A 21,404-nucleotide genomic window follows, 5' to 3' on the forward strand; every position below is an offset into this window, starting at 1 on the left:
ATAGAATAAGGAAATGATTTCTGTTCAGGAACAGTTGTTCGGATTTATCTGCTCCTTCCTCTTTATTTCTGATCTGTGTATAAATACAGCACTCTGTTGGAAGTCTGTGTGCTCCAAGTGCCAGGCTCTGGGATTTTGCTTCACTAGGTGCTTAAGCCCTCCTAAATGCCCTTTTAAAGTGGACTTGATATGACTGCATAAATGGCATCTCATCAAGAGATTTTCAGAGCTTTAGATGTTGCAGTGCTGAGCGCTATGCTTTACATTTTGTGGAGATCTGGCCGCAGAGTGGAAGGCATATTTCCTACAGTATGTGAGAAGTCCCCTCTGGAAGAGCCAGGCAAAGTCCAGATCACAGGGGGTGGGAAACAGGAAAGGGAGCCTGTCGGGAAGTAGCTCCGTGTATGCTGGATGTGCAGTCTGGTTCCTGACAGGACACAAGTTTCCTAGGTTATCTTTTCAGAAGTTAAGTGACTGTCATTTTTCTTAAATCACACAGGCCAACAGAGAGGTGGTGGTAGAATTCAGCTGGAATTAAATCCCTTCATTGCAGAGGAGAGTCAGGCTTGTTTCTTGTATGTCCCTGAAGAGTTCATCAGCCCCAGGACTATGGGCTCACCCTCACCTGCAGAAGCGATTCTCCAGACGCACGAGCCTGAGAGAGAGGATGAACGTGGAGTTTGGCTTCTGGCCTAGCAACACAGGGATGGGAAAGGCAAGGTGCCAGTCCCTGTTTGAAGGGTTATTGTGGTGGACAAGCTGTATAACCCACCTTTTCCTACTCCAGAAAGAAAGACGTGGCTGCCATTGCTTCTGGGCTCTGCTGCATGGAGCCCAGCGTGGGCAATGAGAGCGCATGCTGGATCAGGCACAAGTGATGACTGTGCGAATCCTGGTGGGCCCAGGTGTGAAGAGTAAATGTTGAACTGTAGAGCCTTCACAAGACTGTGGCATGCCAGGGTATGTGGAGAAGCTAGACTTTAGGTACCAAGCCAAATTCAAGGTAATAACTGGAACATAGGCTGAAATGAGGTACCTTCAATTAGAGAGCAACTGGGAGATGGTTTTCAGCACTGCGCTGCAGTGTTCAAAGTATGTATGATGCACACTCAGCTCCAATTTAACTTTTGTGTTTGGATAGCATCTTTATCCGCTGGACCTATGCACAGAAAAAGGCTGGGGTTTGGCCATAGGTGACCAAGAATGACTACAGGGGATATTTTATTCATCAGACACATAAGCCAAAGATCTTATTCTACGTTTATATCCCTTTCGGGATCTGCAGGAGCAACTGTGAAAAGCCTGCACAGACACTGTCGGAAATCCTGTCCCTGTCAAGGTAAAAGAGGCATTTCATACTAACTTCAGTACAGACCAAATCTTGTAATGTAATATATAAATTTGACTGTGGATATGTATATATTACCAAAAGCAAATTAATTAAGTTGCTTTTGTGATAGTGTTGCTCTATTCTACAAATATTTATTGGTCAAATTCATTTTTATTTATAAACCTGTAAATTCAGAGTAAGTTAGGTGGTGAGAAACTTGCCTAGAAGTAGAGAAACATAAATCCACTAACAATCACTATTGCCCTTGATTTATTCCAACTCTGTTAGAATTTTATATGATGTTACTTTTTGTTTTTCATAAATCAGTTTTGCTGTTACTCAATTCATAAATCAGTTTTGCTGTTACTCAAACTGAGATACACAGATTTTTGCTGTTACCTTTGCAGAATGAAATCCCTAGACAAGAGCTCTATAGTAATGTTTATTGTTCTGTAGCTATAAGGATGGCTATGGATTCTTCTTCATTCAGCGCAGATAAATAATATGCTATGTAATATGCAAGATCCCAGCAAATTTTTGTCTTGAATAGCCTGAAGAGTATGAGAACATCATGAGAACACACAGATACAGATCAGAATATGTCTTTCTGAATTGTTGTTTTGATTACCATTCTCTTAATGGTGATATTTTTATTCCTTCCATAGCTGAGACAAATTACCCATTTCCTATAAGAAGCAAATCATATCTAAAATTTCAACATCAGTCGTGCAGTACAGTTTCCTAAATTCAACATTTTGCGCTATATGGGCTTTTATCTTCAGCTGCCCCAGTTTGAGGGCTTTATGTGCAGTGAGTACAAACTAGATGTGTGTCCTGCTATTCCTGATGCTGCATGTCAATCCAGGCATTCAGACTCCTGGAAGTATAGGGACCAAGCTGCAGGATTTATAGGAGGAGTACATCCGTCTCTTGTATATCCCTTATATATCCTGTTAAGTGCTCCCAATAACATCTCACTTAACCCACTGACATTAGATGAATCAATTGAGTATTGGTTCAGGATAAGTAATACACAAATATATATGCAAACGTGAATATTGTGAATATAAACCAAAATGACAAAACAACAGATAAGGGCTAACTCTCCCCTCTTTGCTAAAATCTCCCTTTGCTAGGACGTGCAATTTCGCTTTCCCTCAGTAGGTGTCAGCAACACTACAAACATGCCCAGGTTATGGCTTTGAAAGACTCCTTCTGTTTACGATTTTAATTAATTTTCCTATTTCAGTTTTGTAAAGGAATAGCAGATCTAAACCAGTGGAATCTATTGGCCTCTGAGACTGCTACTCAGCATTTTAGAAAAATATTATATTCTCAGTAATGCAGAAATCATACATAGTGGAAAAGGCTTACTGCTACATTTTTAGAATATTCTGAACATTCACCTCACATTTGCCCTCCAGGCAAATGTGAAGTAATATAAGAAGTCTAATATTTTGCTTCTTTCTGTGAAGTAAATCAAAACCGTGGGAATGTTTTCATATAATTTGATTTACTCCTGTCTCCTACAATACATCTTCTACTCTGTTCGATTAACTCTCTGCCTGCTATAGCAAAGGGGCACAGTCATATTCTCACTGAAGGTAATGGCAAGTGTTCTTTTCACTCTTCTGGGAGTTGTGCTTGCCCCAGAGGAGTTCGCAACCACAAAGGAAGGATGTGGAAGGAAGTTTTTTAATAGAATTGTGTGTGTGTGTGTGTGTGTGTGTGTGTGGATGGATGGCAGGGAAAAAAGGGGGGTGTTTATTTCTGGGTATATAAGGAACATTTCATTTTGCTTTACATTTATAAAGCAGAAATATTTCAGAATCATCTTGTATATGACATGGGAACCAGAGAATAAATATTCCAGTGTTTATTTCATTAGAGATGAAGAAATTTAATTTTCTTCTAATTTTCATAGGAAGGTCTTTTCCTTCATCTGATCTCCAGCAGGAATCTTTAACCTCTTGTGATATATTGGGTACTCATGAAGTACACAGTATCTTAGGAAAGATTTGCACTTTTGGAAGTTAAGACTGGGCCCTCAGAAACCAGATCAGCCCAAGAAGCAGCAGCGAATGTCTCTCCACGTGCCTGCCACCATCTCATTGGTGAGAGTACCGGAATGAGCAGCACTAAGAACTGAAGGCCCGTTTAGGCACAGGCTGTACTGGGAACGTTTTGTATGGTATTCCCTTGTCTGTAGGGAAATGGGCTGTGTCCATTTCACCTTTACTGGCCACACAGCATGCCCACGTGCTAGCTAGAGTTGGCCAACTTCAATGCCAAATTCCACTAACCAGAGACGCAGCCTCAGATTTTTTGGGGTGGAATCAGATGGAGTAGTTTTAACCTCTAGCTAGGGGAGACAAAGAGCTGCCATACGCTGAGCTCAGTTCTTTTCAGCTGCCAACGCTACCATATACACAAGTGCCTGTGGTTAGCTGTCCATGCGCAGTCAGAACATTTTCATGTCCTGTGTCACAAGCCACATTACAGTATTTTTGCCTTCAAGTCATAGGTTGGGAACCACCATGCCATAGTGTTCTCTTTACAGTCTTGTTCTCCAAATTCTGTCTTTTCTCATGTTTTGCCCCTTCTGGTGTCCTCCGCCTAACAGTGCCATCTCCTGTCTCTCTATCCTCTCTTCCTGTGCTTCTCAAATGGTCTTTGATCCTTTGCTGCATATTGACTGACCCATTCAATATCAATCCTTTACTCAGCTGCACTTTTCTCATCCTTCTACAGACATGGGCTGGGAGATGCTCTCTGGCAAGCATGTGCCACCAAAGGGATAATTACCAAATCTAGGCATAAGCCCAAAATTGGGGGCCAATGGGGTTCCCCCCCCCCCCAGCATGGGCCCATCACTGTCTGTATCTCGGCCTAGGTAGATGGGGCAGACAAGGAGAAGCAGTCTGTCCAGCTGAGCACTGGGGATGTGGCTCCATGGCGATGAGGCAGCAGCAATGGGGAGCAAAGTTTGCTAGAGGCAGCTTTGAACAGCCATTTGGGAACCAAACCAAATGATGGGAATGTAATCCTCTTCTTCTGCCCCCATTGCTATGGGCTCCTTTCTTCCTTGCATAGCCAGCAGGAGGAAGCTGGTGGTTTTGGCTCTCTCTCTGGCTCCCTCTTTGGCTCTCCTTGCTGAATGGGTCTGTTTCTGCCTCTGTCATTCAACTGTTGAGCAAGTTTCTGTTTATTAGTTGTTGGCTGGCTCTGCAGAGTATTAACCTGCTGCCGCTTTCGCTTAGATTTGGAGGGTCAGCCTTTGCTGCTTCACCTCATACTGAAACTGAAAGGCAATAGAAAGATCACTGTTTGCCTCAAAGTGTTGGGGAGAATGCCTGCCTAGGCCTTTTAGAGGTTACGTCCATTGCTAATAATATTCTAAATGTACATCTGAGAGTATGAAAGGGCCATGAGCTAAACATACACCTGTGTGAAGTTAGATGATAAACACCTCCGTATTGTAGGGGCTGAAATCAAGGTGCAACTCAGTTATGTGAGTTAGCCCAGAATTTACAAGAAAACTCAAGCAATTCAGCAACAGAATGCCAGCAAATCTCACCATCTTCAGAGCTGTGAATCATGACAGAGCCAGGAGTACTAAAAAAGAGTGGCGCTGAACACAGTGTTAGGGTTCATTGTCATCATGTTGTTCTCCAAGAAAGCTTCTGGAAGATGGACGCTTGCTACAGGGTTGGGCATACAGCCATTCTGGTGGGTGGTTTTAGCATGGCAAGCGGTTGATGTTTGAAGCACAGTGAGAGTAAAACTGAATTTTTCAAATTTCATACATAATATAGCATGAAAGAAGAGATGTTTAACTTAGTTTAACTTTGTGCTTGTGACAGCATTTTCAAGACATGCTTACTGCGATAGTGGATTGGTTTAGTTGAACAGGGAGGTGGCAGGCCTGAGGAGTTTACCTTTAAATATGATTTCACTGGAAAGGTTGGCATAAGTTTTTATTAATACCAACAATATTGAGTATAACATCAAAACAAAGTCTAACTATTATACAGTTGCATAACTAAATATGAAAATTAAGACTGTGAGTCTTTCCGCATGTATATTGTTTCCTGAATCTGATTTTCATACTTTATGTGCATCAACAATAATGGACCAGTGCAGCCAAAATTTGCTTCCACAGCTGCTGGCCTTAGGACGTTCCCTGGGCCTCCTGCATTCTGCAGCTGTGGAGGCTATTCCCTGCTCTGAACGAAAGAATCTCTCCTCTCCTGTGACTGCAAATGCTGAATGAGACATCCTGTAACACCCTCTTTGGAGGGGCAGGACTGACAGCTGAAGGCCACCCTTGGCATTTTAGTCTTTGGAGATAATGAAAGATGATGCATAACCATGAGCAAGGACCCTTAAGTTCTGAACTCGGAGCGGGGGTTTCTGGGGGATTAGTTACAAAAGTTTATTGCCCAAAGGTCTTGGTGCTGTTTCTGCTCCAGAGAGAACAAGGAGGAGAGATATTAAACAGAGGTTTTAAATAAAAAATAATCCCGTGTATTAGAGGATTGCAACATTTTAGGCGAGTGCAGAGAGCACATTTCTCCACATACACCAAGAGTAAGCCGAGAATGGCTGCATGTCATGTTTCTTACAGAACCGCACAAAACTTGCCTACTTTCCGGTTGCGCTCTAAACTAAGATATAAACTTGTTATAAGTCTCACTTAAATTCCTTAATCTGCACCTTTCAAGTGACTGGGAGCCCACTTACGGTTTTGAAAATGAAACTTGATGGTTTCAAGTGAGTTTCAGTTTGAGCTTTTAACATTCTTGTTCAAGCCTGAAACTCAAAGCGAAATTCAGGGGTGCAAAAACACGTATATGGAAAAATCGAAGGAAAAGTTCACAAGAACCTTTGCAAACCAAACCTGCTAAACTTCCCACAGCTCAGACACTATCAACTCAGGCAGATCATCTTAGGCTCCATCTCTTTGCTGTGTGGCTTGTGGAGGCCAAGGGGTCTGATGGTGGTATCCGTCAGAAGCACTCCTGCAAAGGAATTGCGATGCCTTTCCATGGTCAGCTACTGTCCTCATGGGGACAGTAATTCATCCAAATATAAGTTTGTCTTCAGATTCCTTACATGCATCTGTAAGGTAAGAATGGTAGCTGAAGCTGAAGAAGCCAGGTTTCAAGCTTTTTTGGAGCAGGGAGCAGTTTTAGTAACTCAGCTGCAACAAATGGGTAATTATAAAGAGAGCTAGGTGGTGGGGGTGGGAAACCAGATGAAATATGAGGTTTTATCTAATTTCCACCCCTGCAGCACTTTTGGTTGGAAAACAGCAACTAAGTATGCCTCATTATTGCGTGAAATAAATAAAACCAGAATGCTGTGGTGGCTTCTTGATCTGTAAAGCATGCAAAACTAAAACCACCACATGCAAAAACGATCACAAGAAGAGTGAGTGCAAGCTGAAGAGTTGGTGATACTTTCTCTTTGCAATGCACATAGCTCACAATTCTCAGCACAGCTGACCTCTTGGGAACTGATAGGAAGTCCTGGCTCTGCTTGAGTCAATGGGAATTTTGCTGTGGACTTCAGGGAAGCTGGAACTTCACAGCAAAACCCATTTTGTGCAGTATATTGTTCCTAGCTCTTAAAACCTTGCAAAATCTTACGTGGGCAAATATGCATTTATAGTCTGCCTGGCAAGGATTTATGGTCCTCCTAGCAAGGACAGGAAATTCAAGGCAACCCCTTTTCACTCTGGCTGGCTGGTCTTCTGGTAAAAACATCCTACCTTATCATGAAAATTAAATACAGAAATGTGGAACTAACATGATTGTAAGTGGTCTCATGTTGCTCTTTCTGCTAGTCCATATACACTTCTCTTCCTCTTCGTCTATGCTGTCGTCTTAACCTGGTTCAATGCACCCATGCTTGGGCAATACTTAGGGCAAGGACTCCCGGTCTTGTTCCTACTCTAGGCACTAAGGCCTAGATCCTCATTCCCATTCAGGCTGTGGGCCTAAAGCAGTAGCTGTGATAGTTAATATTCAGTAATGTTACTAAGGTAATTTAAAGTACTTTCTGTTAAGTAAACTGGCACCTCTGATAGTAACACAACAGAGAAATGCCATGTTCAACAAGCAAAAAGAGATTAATTTTCAGGCCTTGTTCATGCAGCTCCTTAGCCAAGTGTCACCCTCCCTATGGAAAGTGAAAGGATATTTTCTTAAGAGTATCTTTTTGTCAGGTTTGAATGTGGAGTCCTGAGAGGCTGCCAATATTGTTACAAAAGGTTTTATCCTGTTTGTTCTATTTGTTGAGTTTTCCTGCTGAGCCAGCTAAAGCTTTATTTTCACTATATGTGAAAGATCTGGCTGTTTTCTGTAATGCATGTTTTGGGGCAGGGCAAATTCAATTCTTTGGCTGCATAAAAGCTATGCTGGCTGAAATGGCTGGGCTTCCTTGTGTCTTACTCCTTGTCTCTTATCTCTGCAAGGTTTAGATACCAGGATGAGATCTATAGTCCTCTGGAGAACTTAACAATGGCAAAGCAACCTTTTCATTTAAGTAAGTCTAATGAAATAAATCTACAGTCAAAATGGCAAAAAGCTGGCACTAACATGGTGTGAGAAAGTCTAAGCTATGTATTTCTTGTGTAGCATGTTGGTAGGGGTCCCAATACAGTTCCCCACGTCCTTCTGCATGCCAAAGCTATCGGTGAATGGGAGCTCAGTGCTGAAATGCACAAGGTTGCACAGAGCAGCTGAGGTTGGAAGGCACCTTTGGAGATCATCAGGTCCAACCCCCCTGCTCAAGCAGTGTCAGTGAGAACAGGTTGCCCAGGACCATTAGTAGCTTGCAGCAATCTGCTTTTGTGGTGGGAAGGGCAGTGCTAGGGATAATACAACACTTATTTTAATCAGAGTTTAAAAATAATTTCAGCAGATCATAGGTTTCCTACAGGTGACATGCCTGGGTGAATTGATCTATAAGGTCCAGTTCTGGAAATATCACGGTATTATTTCCTAATATTTTGAAACTTGCCTTTTCCTATGGAAGCTCTTCAAAGCCCAAAAAAGTTTAACTCCTATAAAGGAAGCAGCTGGGATCTTAGAGGCAGAGAGAACTTGCCACACCAGTCAGTAGATCTCCAGAGAAAGATGCCACATTGAGAACTTTTCCTTTCAGGAAAAACAAAACAAAACACATTGTGAGGTTTTTTTTTTTTCTGTTGTGGCTCATCCAGAGAAACCCTCTAATGATTGTATTGTGTTCCTAGCACAACCCAAAATCAGCAGGGTGTAGCTGGTGGTGTAGGATCTGGAACATTAATTTACGACAGAAGAATAAGCAGGAAGAGAGCTTCTTGCCAAGGGTGTGTATGAGTCAGCTGGGGTAAGTTTTGCTTTGTCAGTGTTGTAATGAGCCTGTGAGTGCTCCTTTGGAAGTCTGCAAAGTGGGCACATTATATAGCTGCCCACACAGTATGGGTTTAATGCCAGCTGCGGTAGGTTCTTTTTTTTTTCTTTTTTTACTTTAAAGTATAGATGAATAAGGAAAATTATATTTAAAATTGGTTTTGTTGGGCATGTGACACATCAAAATAATTGTCAGCTTATTTTCCCAGCCTTACTTTCTATGAGAGCCCAGATAGCTTTGGTTGCCTCATAAATCCACAGTGATTACAATGTATTTATTTATTGTTATCTACACAGACACAAAATGACCTCAGCAAAGAAGAAGCCAAAACAATTCCTTGATTTTGAGGGAAAAATTATTCAGCCCCCATCTCTTTTCCACCCACAACCTCCTTCTGGGGGCTGTGACTTTGTCTTACGCTTCAGCAGGAAACATATTTTTGGCTGAGTTGAAACTCTCTAGAGTGTGTTGGATCTTACAGGTATACTGTCAAAAAGAGTTTGTATTGGACATGAGATGCTTCACTGGAGTAAGGCTAAGGTTTCCTGTAAAAATGATATTCATCTTTTTCAATATGTGACTAGTTATTTATGTTTTGTTATCACATAATTTCAAGTAATGCAAAAGTTAAAAGGAAGAAATACTTTCTGTGCTGTGTAAGGGGAATGTGGGACCAAGTTCAGTTCAGCAGAGAGCTGAGTAAATTGTTGAGAAGCATGATAAAATAGGATTGTGCAGTCTTGTGGAATTTTGTGTGGGTGGATGAATAGGGTAAGGAAATATGTTCCATTAATTTCTAAGGGATATTTCCTATGTATTGATGAAGTGGCCTGAGTTGTGTTTAGTGGCCTTAGTATTATAATTGGAGATCATGAAATGAATTAGCTGTATTTGGTGTCCCAGTCAATCATGTTTTACAGACAGCAGTATTTTGCCAGACCAAATATCCATTTAGTGAAGTGCCAACAATGGCCAGTTCTTATAAGGACAGATAAAGACCCTCTCAATTTTGAAAACTAGCAACTTAAGAGTGTCTTGAGCTGGGTTATTGTTTTTAATAGACGTTGTCATGCCTGTCTGTCGTGAACTGATCAAATCCCTTTTATAAGCCATTCTGACTTCCCCATATCCTATGGCAACAAATGCTTCCTTTTTGTTAGTTTTTCATCATTTTATGTGGAATCCCTACTTTATTCTTTTACTGTGAGAAATAATGAGTAGTCATTCCTTGTTCAACTTCTCCATAGCATTGCTGATTTTATCAAATTCTAACATATTTCCTCCGTGTTATCCTTTCTCCAAACTGAAAAGGCTATTTTATTTAGGTTCCCCTTGTGCAAACGCTTTTTCATATCTCTAGTGCCTTTTTCTTCTAAAGATAAGATCTCCCTCAAACAAATGCTCTAGAATTACAAAGTATTGAGCAATCTCTGTGTAATACACTCTGTCCTCCAATCCATTGGCTGAAAAGCAAAAAGGAAGAAAAATTATTTAAAATTGTTCTTCAGGACTGGATACAGTTGTGGGCTTTCCTAGTACTTACCGAGCAGCTGGAGAAACAAATGAAACAGGCTTACACCAAGGATGGGAATCTGTGTGCCGGTCCACACATCCTCCTGCATTGGATATAATGTGCTCCCAATATCACATTATTGGATATAATGTGTTGCTTGAGAACAAATGTTAAAGGGAAAATATAATTAAAGTGGAGATAAAAGAAAAATGAGATGACATGTGAGATGGACTTGGCATAGTTGGATCATAACCTATTAAATGGTTATTTCTGTTAAAATAACAGCTCGTGTACAGAAAGTTAATCCATTCTAGGTGTTTTGCGGCAGAGCATTTGGTAGAGAGCCACAGGGAATGTGGCTGTGGGCATCTGTACAGGAGTGGTGGAGAAGGCACTGGCTGAAGCAGGGACAAGAGTGGGGTCTGTTGAAAGGGGAAGTACTAGGCAGGAAGGAAGGTAACTGATGAAGTTCCCTGACAATCAGTCTGGGGACTGGATATGTTTTGTACTTTTATTAATGACCTTGGCATAAAAAGCAGGAGAATGTTGATGAATTTTGATGATGATATACAGTTGGGATCCGTTGCTAATGCAGAAAGGGCAGGAATATCTTACAGGAAGAAATGGATGACTTCTAGGTTGGAGTAATAGAAACAGGCTGAATGTTAATGGAACAAAATGCAAGCTCAGGCACTTTGGGATTACTAACAATTTCTGAAATAAACTGGGAGCTCTTTGTTTAGAAACAACAGAGGAAGGGACAGACCTGGGTATATTAGGTGATCACAGGATAACTAGTAGCCAGCAATATGATCCAGGCACAAAAGGGCAAACAGGCTTCAAGACTCACCAAACATTCCCCATTGAAATATGAAAGTATTCATGCTGGACAAGGCACAATAAAACTTTTTCTGAATACCATGTACAACTCCTGTTCTCCATGCTCAGAAAAGGGGAACTCAAGCTGCAACAAGTCCAAAGACTAGTTACCAGGATCATGGGAATGATAAGCATATCTACAAGAAGAAACTAAAGCAGCATGGTTTATTTAGCCTAGCAAAATGAAATGAAATCTGAGAAGATGTGACTTATAAATGTATCCGTGGGAGAAAATACCAGAAAAGTAGTGCTATTTAAAAGACAATCCTGCAACACAAACAAATCAATATAAACTGGCCTTGAGGAAATCAGAGCTGGAATTTAGATTTCTAGCTAACAGAAGAGCCAGGTTCTGGAATAAGCATAATGGGACTAGGAAGAAATAACTGGAGCTGAATCAGTTTATTGAAGGAATTACACAGCATCAGCTTCTTCCACAAGAAAGCATACTATGACTCAAAAGATTTCTTCTAGTCCTATAGAGGAGCTTCATCATTTCTTGTTTGAGCCTAAGACACTCTGCTTTTGTTATCACTTGGATGGCAGTGTTTTAAGGAGCGTGTAGAAACTACATGATGTTTTGTTTTTTATACTGGGGTTAAACATGAGAATCTGTAATGCCTTCAGATATTTTCACTGCAGTAGATTGAGCCTTGATGTTGTAGGGAAAACTGCATTTTCTAGAGGGCCATAAAGCTTTACAGATCCTTATGGTTTGAAAGTGAAGACCCTGAAGCTCCTTAAAGGTCCTGTATGATTAGCCCTCTGAAAGACCAGCAAATCAGTGTACAGAACTAGAACTGCTCCACAGTGCCAATTTTTATTCTAGATTTCATGGACTGGGATTTCATGCCAACTTTTATTCCAGATTTTCACATACTCTTTTACCATTTATTTTTATAACACTCATTTTGCACCAATTAGCAGCACAAGTGACATAATTATTCCACATATTTAGATGCACCATGCATTTTTACCTGCTAATAAAGAAAATCTTTCACATTCATAGTTTAATTTGTATCTATAATTTTCTCAAAAACACCTTTGCTAAAATCCTTCCTCAAGTACTTCCCTCTCTGAGCATCCAAAGAAGGAAGGCATCTTGAAACCATAATAATTTTTTCTTGCTAAAAGGACTGTCTTAACACATACACAGCCGAAATCTTGTTAATAAAACTTTCATCATATTCCTGGTCTAATCAGAATGATGTAGTATTCAAAGAGGGATCTTTCATAAATATTGCCCATTCATAACAATAGAATGCTGCAGTATGTGAAGATAAATATGCTGTGTGGAAATTTATATAGACGTCAATCAGTGTTTTATGCTCTCTGGTCAAGATGAGTTGTACCTTTGAAATCCTTTGAAAGCTGCTGTAATACTCCTATTTCAGAAGAAAAACAATTGTCTTGCTGGCAGGATTAAGCCTATGACAGCTTTTCTCTTAAATTTTTCTCCTTTTGATGTGCATGTCACCATAGGTTCATATATGTAAGATATTTAAAGCCCAACGATGTCAAACTCTTATTCTTTTAGCCAGATGTTTCATTTTAGAAACATTTATTTCAATGAAAGTAAAGTAGATTCAAACCTTTGAAAAGTGGATTACCATAAAAAAAATATCCTGGAATAGTTACAATTGAAACTTAAGTTCTTCTGACTGAAACAAAAAATGACACCAAAGGGGTTTCTAAATGGTGATGCGCGTGCTAATTGGCTAAAATTCTTTTTTTTTGTATGCTAACGTTTGCGCAGCTGTGTTTGTAATATAACCTGAAAAATTTAAGATGCATTACTTAAGATATATTTCCATGCTCCTTGTGGTTTTGGGAGGACTTCTATTGAAAGAAGGGCTTTTGTTCAGGGAAATTGCTATGCTAATTACTCACAGGAAGGATGGTGATGTTTTTCTCAATGTTATATCTTTCTAAAGACTTGTTGAACCTCCAGTCTCAAAGTTTGCATACTGGCTTGACACAGAAATAGTTTTAAATGTGAAGGCTCTCTTTTCTATGACGTTTGCAGTTGGAAATTAGTGAATTGTGAAAAACTTTTTGTAAATATACCAGTGCACTGTTCCTGCAGCTAAACGTGAACAACACTCTTGCTCAGATCTTCAAAATTATATACAACAACACCACGCTTTTATCTGTGTATTCCTAATCTATATACAATACAGGTTCACGCATTTTGACATTTCCACGCACACCTCTCCTCTAGCGTCCTGCTTTGGCTGCATGCTTTCACAAATAATTTGACTTGCGTGTGGCTGTCTTGATCTTTATGGTATACAAGGCTAACATTTCCATAACAAATAGTTAAAGAAAGTGACTGTTTTCATAAGTTCATCTAAACAAAAAGATAAGAAATGCCCTACTGGGTCAGTCCAGCTTAGTACTCTGGCTCCAACAGTTGCAATAGGAGATGCTGTGTAGGGAGTGCATGTTAGCCTAGCTGCTTTCTCCTCCTGCTCCCCAGCACCTGCAGTTGTTATATTAGCAATATTAGTGTGTACAGCCTACCTCTTCCATCCTATATTCATTTATGGACCTGTAGCCCATGAATTTGTCTAAACCCTTTCTGATCCCGCTCATACAGCTTGTCCTTGCCACCTCCTGCAGCAGCACATTCCAACAGCGTACTGCCCACTGTGTAAAGAAGTCTTTATCTGTATTGTCTTACTCGTTCATTGAGTGCCTCTTAATAGCCCCAAAATTGCAGGATTTTTGTGAATAAAAGTTCTGCATTCATTTTTCACACCTTCCTCCTCATTTTGGGATTCCTGATTGTATTCTCCCTTAATCCCTCTAGACTGATAAATCCTAGTCTTTTGGGTCTCTCCTTATGAGTCAGCTGCTGCATACCACTGATCATTTTAGCTGCTCGCTCCATACATTCACTAATTCTACAGGCAAAGACCAGAACCCACGTCATTTCTCATGCTGAGTTAACACATGACATTGCTGACTTCTCTAGGCCAATATTTCATCCTCTGTCATGTTGAATAGTATCTGTTCCTTTTGGTGTTTAAAGGTAATGATAAATTCGCTAAATGGCAATGCTCTGGAAAATGGACGTTGCAATAGAAGAATTAAAATTAAATAGCAAAGTTGTTGACAGAGAAAACCCACAGACTGAATACACAGCTGTTTAGGCTTCCCTGAAGATTGACTGAATATGGAACTAAACTATGTGAATCTGGCAAAGTAGGCAAGTGAAATCTATATGTATGGAAACAGAATGAGAGTTTGATAAGGCTGGCTCTGGCTTTAAAACACATTTTAAAATTAATGGAAGTTGACTTTATCTTATTGAAGAAGCTGTAGCCATCTGTATGAAATGTGGGAATAACAAGGTTATTATGAACTGCATGATAAAGAAGGAGTTGGCAGAATAGCTAATAAAAATCCTTTTCTAGTGCCATAGTTTTATGATATGGGAAAGCCATAAAGAACTTATTAGTTTGAATGCAACTTTAGCATTAACTGCAGTTTCTTTGTTGTTGGTTTAAAAAAAAAGTGGCCATAATGCTCTTAGAGCGCTCACATACCCCACAGTTTATGCCTATGTGGAGTAACCAGCCCTTCCACCCATTGACTTACTGTGGAATTTAAAAAAATAAAAAGAATCCCATCTTCTCCTCTTGATTGGTAGTGAAAGCTGTGATTATGAATTTCCTGAATGGAAATTTCCTTATAAACTGAGATGCTGACTCTGCTCATAATTCTGATAAAAATATTTTAATCCAAAAGCTCTAAATTTAACCCACAGCATTCTTACTAAGCCCAAAGGATATTTTACTTGAATCTTTCCTCTTCTTTTTTGGCCTGCCTATCTCATTTTCAGTCTAGTCAAATACTGTTGCTAAACTACCTTTCCTTTCCTAAACTTCAGCTCTCTCAGCCTGTTCATTAGGTCTCTCTCTCCCTCACTTGCTCTCTCATGAGACCCAAGCTCCTAATACCTGCAGAGCACGAGAGTTCGTCTTTTTCCACTTTCCCTCATTTTCTCCTGCTTACTTGCTTCCTTTTTTTCCCAGCTTTTTCTCCTGACCAAGGTGGTGTTCTCTCCTCTTTTGGAATGGTCTTACAAAACGATATACAGAAATATAACCCTTTATCTTCAGTTTCTGTTTGATGGACATTATAATCAACAGCCCAGTGCCACGCTGACTGCAGCAACGTGAGGGGAGGGTGCCTCACCGGGCAAGCGCCAAAACGCCTGCCCGTGGCTGGCCCACGTCATCGTTCCTGGAGCTGCTCTCGGGCTGGAAGGAGACGGGCATGGCTGGCCTCGCGGCTGCACAGCAGAGGCCATGCACAGGGCAAAGTTACGGCGAGGGGGAGAGAAACCCATTTACGATTTTTGTTTTTGCTTAATAAAAGAAAAAGTAGTCTTACATATACATAGGGATTAATAGAGGCAGAATGGAAAAGGCTACCAAAGGCTACCAAAGCTCCGACTTCCTCTTTGCATTTTAGAAGAGGAGCATGTTTGTTTAGGGCTCTCTGGCACAGAGGAAGCCATGGGGCCCAGCTTCACTGCTTTGTCTCCTCTAAGTTTCAGGTATCACCTGCTCTGTTCTATGCGTCTTTCCTTCCTTCCCCCATGCTTGTTTGTCCTTTAAACCTCACATAACTGCCTACGTTTCTTTATCCAAGCCTGAAAAGCAGGAAAGAAATCAGCCTGTTCCACCTCTGGCTGGAAGGAGGAAGAATGAGGAGAAATAAAGAAGGAAGATGAACAACAAATCAGGAACAAATATATGGTTTATCTTTTCTCCAGTTTCTTATTCAGTCCTGGCAGTGCAGAAGTAACTCATTCCCAACATTAATAAATGCTGCTGGTGCTTTAAAGTCAGGACCATGATTCCCTAGGGCATTTCCCAGGAGTAAAAGGAAAGAGTGGAGGGACTGTGAGGAGGCCTGTCTCTAGGGAAGTGCTTTGCAAAGGTAGGACTGTCTGCAGTCCTGTGCCTTTGCTCTGCAATTGGTAGAAGACAGATGTATGCTTTTCTCTGTATGCCCTTCATAGGAGTTGATAAAACTGAGGTGAGGTGAGTTAATTCTTCAGAAATCTCTGCTACCTTTCAGGCTCTCTTACTCAGTAGCAATATATGTGTTTTGGTTATTATTAGTTTTTATTGCACTCAGATCTTACAATGTGGGGATTGAGGGACAACTCCTGGTAGCAGAAAAACTAATTTCTGAATTTTTGCTTTTGATAGGTACTGAAATACAGGACTGGCTCATATGTCTACAGGTTGAAAACCTTGTAGCTTTGCTGATAGGTGAGAGTATAAAAGCACACTTCTGCAAGGCTTTATCTGGAGGTAAGAGAAATGCTGTGCGTCAAATAGAAATAACTTCTCTCTGATTTACTCACGTGGGCTGTGAGATCTTATCCTGCAGTTTAAGATGACATATACTTGTTATATCTGCATAAGTACATAGGTTATTAAAGGTAATATAGTCATCTTGTTTTGGTTCTGTTACTGTAACATTACAATACTGTAACATTATTTATTTCAGTAACTCTTTGTGCCTCTGGGTTTCACAGATTGTATGAAGAAATGTTTTCTCTTCTTAGTTATAAACTGAAGTAAATGAAACTGGGTTCAAAATGTGTGTATATAACTCTTGACCTTGCACTCCAAAAAGTGGAGCAGGTCTTTGGTTTTTTTCTTTCAAAGATCTTCACTTGATTAAAAAGTTTTCATTGCCTAAGTTCTGCTAGTCACATCACATATAGCAAAAATAAACATACTGGCTGATGAATGGAGGATAAGTTATAAGGCTAAGAGTGGGGGGTTGTCACCCACATCTGCACAGAGAAATTAAGATTTACTCTTGTTTTGTTTCTGTATGCAGTATGTTTCTTGCAGTCAAGCTGAACTTCTGCATTTAAACATGTAAGTCTTATACACACTCAATTTTAAATACAAGAATAATCCCATCGCTTACATTCAGTGCACTCATAAGACTTTGCTGAATCAAAACTTTTGTCCCAAACAGTTTTTAAAATCCCACAACAGTTCAAACAGCATCCAGGCGTTGGATCTGTGCACTGAGATCCTGATATGTAACATGAGCAGCATTTGAAAATGTTCTTTTACTTAACAGATTTGAAAATGAAATAAATCAAAAACAGCCATTAGGAAATGCTTTCCATTGACAGATGTTTAAGTGCATTTCAAATTAGGGTAAGCATCATTAGTGCCCCTTTACACCTGAGGAAACTGAAACGCATAGAAGTTAAGTGCTCACAAGAGTGAATGTTCAGCCTAAGGAATCTTAGGAAAGTCTTGCTGGCCCATCTGAAGGTTATGAAGGTCTTGTTAGTGAGTTTTCTGGAGGCAAGACTGAGCCTTGAATTCCCACAGGCTATATATTGTTTCTTGTGTTTTCCTTGTTTCAGGTGTGTTCCATTTCCCAAGCATTTTTCTGTGAACCTATAAAAGAGGATTAATTCTGCTAACTAGTTTGATTAGAGGAAAGTTAACCGAGAGGGGGGTTAATTTATTCAGTATTGCCTCTTTAAGTCAAAATTGGCAATCTTTGTGTGATTATCTGGAAGCATCACTGTTTCTTCATTTGTGGCTAGTTTACGTATTCAGGGGAAAAAAAAACCACCAGTGGAAACAAAAATGTCTTTTTTTTTTGTTAATTTAACAGAAACAGGTTATTTATAGAAACAAAAATATTCAAATGTGTGTTGGACCTACGTATATTTGAATTGTTCAGTTGAAAGGACTTGAAGGCTAGGCTTGTATTCCACTGTGGGACACAGTAGTGACAGAAAATGATTGCACTTCGTTTAGGTATGTGGTCAAGTTACCCAAAGGCACAATATTTGCAACCCCTACTTAAATACTTGATGAAATTAATTTAATTGTAAGGAAGCTATTTCATATCATTATGGCACTGTATGTCTTCACATCTGACAAGTACCAGCATCTAACCTTTTAATTGAAAATTACTTTGGGGATCCTGCCAGAAACTGTGAACTGAAAACACTAACCCCCATTACTGTGTCATGTAATTCTGTAGGCACAAAGTCAGATGTCATGGTAGCAGCCACGCTCTGGGGCTCTGTGGGTGGGAAGCTTTGTGCCCTTCTAAAATGGACTCTCTTCTGCTACAAAGCCTTACTATATTGTTTAAGGAGTGCTTCATTATTTCTGTATACAGATACTTTTGATAAGATAAATTATTTCCAGTTATAGAAGTAGTTTTACTTGATCCTTTTTGAGACAGGAGCAGTGCTTCAAAGTGAGGACGATTTTTATTAATTTTATGTCTGTATTATTGGACTATGTGGGCTTCTTACAGCAGTAAAAAAATGTAGTCCATTGCATATTCCTTTGCATCTTCTGAATTGTATTTGGAAGCTGCAGTGATGCACTGGATTAATGATGATCTCCAGTAGTGACCGCTTTGCACTGCCCAATTGATGCAGCCACATCTCTTGCTAAGAGAGGACAAGGAGTGCAGCCCCAGGCTGTGCCACAAGGACAGTGGGAGGGTTTCATGTAGTCCAGTGAGACAGTCTTAGTTAAAAAGCTGCTCAGTGTTAGTATTTTGTCTCTAACTCTGTATTCTCTAATCGTGGACTTAAATTGGTGAAAGTCCTTGACAGTTCTGATGTTGTTGTCCGGAGCTGGGTACCCAGGAGCTGAGATAAAACAAAAAGTGTTCTCAGACTCTGAGTGTTTTGGCCGTGCTGGACAACTGCAGTTATAGGAAAGTGGAAGCGAAGAAGACTCTACAAGACGGGAATGTTACCTCCCTAATGTAATTCATGGAGAGATACCAGTACTACCCAATGCTAGTTGAAGGTTTTTCAGCAATGTAGGCAAAATTCAAGGAGTAGGAGGACAGGACTTGGCTGTATCTGACACAGGAATGGGAAGTTAAGGTGGATCTCAGGAACAGAGTCCTGACAGAACAGGTTTGCTTTTTCCTGGTACTTTGGAAATGGTGATTTACTCTTGTTTTGTTTCTGTATGTAGTATGTTTCTTGCAGTCAAGCTTTGCTTCTTTGAAGCTCCTTCGTGCCTTTGGTGGAAGGAGAAGGAACAAGGCTGGCTTTTTAAGCATTTGCCATAATAAAAACAGGTTTCAAGAGTATGGCTGTTCAGATGGAAAGAAGGATAGAGTGTGTGATTATGCAAACTTCCTCCACTTATGTAACCAGCCTAAATTAAACAAAAGTTAGTGTTAATTCAGTCTGTTTAGAAGGTAGATTGTGCCGCTTTAGAAAGTTGTGTTACTGTGAGCTCTTTCAAGTAGAGGTCATTTGGAAATTGTGTGCAGGAGGTCTGAAAAAGCTGCAGTGTAAAATACAGGTGAGTCATGATTTAGTATGAGTAAAATGCATATTTACTAATGTCATGTGAATTCTCTTGAAAAAGTGTGTGGTAGTTTTAAACCCTTTTGAAAAGGGAGATTCAAGTGAAGGGAAGATCCGTAGATACGTTGTTCTGCAGAGTGGTAGGGAGCACGCTGCAGCTTTGAATTACTTACATTGGTAACTCTTCTCTACCATGGTTAAAACATCAACAGGTCCCATAGCCACTGGGCACCCTATAAAAGGGGTGGAATTTTGATTTCTAAATACATTCAAATCCCTTTTTTTAAACCTGGAAATATGCTAGAGCTATAAAACATTAAAAAAAAAAAAAGCTGATTGGGTAGAGACCTTTCCTTATAGGAATGAGAAGGAATATACAAAAATTGGCTCTGTGAGTCTGTGTTTTGCATGTACTTGTGCCAAACTAAAGGGACATAGAGCCTCTGGAATTAGATTTGGAAATAAACTGCAATTACTGCTACTTGCATAGGCCTGGTTTGTGCATGTCATATGCACACAAGTTTTCCAAAAGGATCTGATTCTACAGACCCTTCGTTGGGTTGGTAACTTTCATTAACGCCAGCTCCACGGTCAGGTCACCCATGTAAGGCAGTAGAACTAGGCCACAAGCTAGTGGCAGCCAGTTTCCCTTTTCAAATAGGGTGTTTTAGTCTTGTGGCCAAAAGGAAAATGAAGCGCTTCCCACCACTTCAGCTTTACTAACAGTTTTCGTTTTGTGAAGGTCAGCACATGAATGTGTCTTGTAACATTACACGTTGCCTTTACTCAAAAATTCATATGCACAGGGAAACTGACAAAACAGTTTATTTTGGAAAATTAGTAAATCCAAATGATGGATACCATGTGTCAAAATAATCCTTAGTGCACGTGCTTGCATTTTCACATGTACGATTTGAAAATTATACTGTGGAAACTAAATAAAGAATCAGTTTGCCAAGGAGCAGGCTTAAGTCATTTTTCTGTACAGACTGGAAGATATGATCTTTTTTTTACTGAACATAGCTACAAAAGTGATTCCCTCTCTACTTTAACCTACTGCTTTTGTTCTACAGAGGTGACAAGAAAAGATCTAGCAGGACCAATTAGCGGAGGTAGATTAAGGCAGATTAAGGCTGAAATTTCAGAATTAAAGATATGAGAACAGTTAAATAGACTTCAGGATTCATTTCACGTTCCCTGAACAATCTAAGAACTTGGTGCTTAGCTGAAGCTGGCTCTATTCTAGAGCCAGTGGAGAGACGGGTATCTCCTAGAAGAGTTTACCTGATGTTCATCCTGTATATTCAAAAAGGGAAGAGGGAATGGGTGATGTTATAGTAGAAGGTCTTGGCATCTAAATACTGACAAATATAGTACTGTTTAAACAAGTGAATAGTCTTTGTCTTATCTGCTTGCTTAAAAACCTTTAAGTCTTATGTGAAGCAGTTAATAACTTTCACCTTGGTGACATGTGAATGGAGAGGTTTGGTTGTTTTTGGTTTTTTTGGGGAGATATTGAGACTGTGCTGCCATGTTAGATTAAATCTTGTTGGCACTTTAAGGACAGGCTTACATATTTTCTTCAATAGGCTAGATCCAAACGTGCTTGTAAGAGCTTTGCTGAACCTGCCCAGGGTGACACATAGCAAATCTTGAACTGGAAAAATAATGTGGAGTTCCTGAGTTCCAGGACAATGAAGTAACCACAAGGTCATTACCTGGGAATGGAAGGATATGGACTTGTTTATATTACTTTCTTAGCCTCTTGAATATTAGTGGCACATTTCTGCACATGTGTTAACAAGTATTTTGAAGTAGTAGCAGATCACTTCTACACAATGCTCTGTGTTTGGGACTATATGTGGAGGAGAGGCTGAAGTCCCTTTGGTAGCAAGACTCTGGCCTTCACTTATTTTGATCCTGCTTAA

General features: G+C 40.1%; 1 long non-coding RNA gene across 2 annotated transcripts in view; it reads left to right on the forward strand.

Moving 5' to 3' along the window:
• The first annotated feature begins 16,043 nt into the window (after positions 1–16,043).
• Positions 16,044–21,404, forward strand: part of LOC104148307 (uncharacterized) — a 90,066-nt gene continuing 84,705 nt past the window's right edge. For both annotated transcript variants that reach the window (XR_695096.2, XR_011143837.1), the window contains exons 1-2: positions 16,044–16,180; positions 16,352–16,456. This is a non-coding gene — a long non-coding RNA (uncharacterized lncRNA). The remainder of the gene's footprint in view (positions 16,181–16,351; positions 16,457–21,404) is intronic.

The sequence above is a fragment of the Struthio camelus genome, chromosome 12, assembly GCF_040807025.1.
Source record: "Struthio camelus isolate bStrCam1 chromosome 12, bStrCam1.hap1, whole genome shotgun sequence".
Lineage (NCBI taxonomy): Eukaryota > Metazoa > Chordata > Aves > Struthioniformes > Struthionidae > Struthio > Struthio camelus.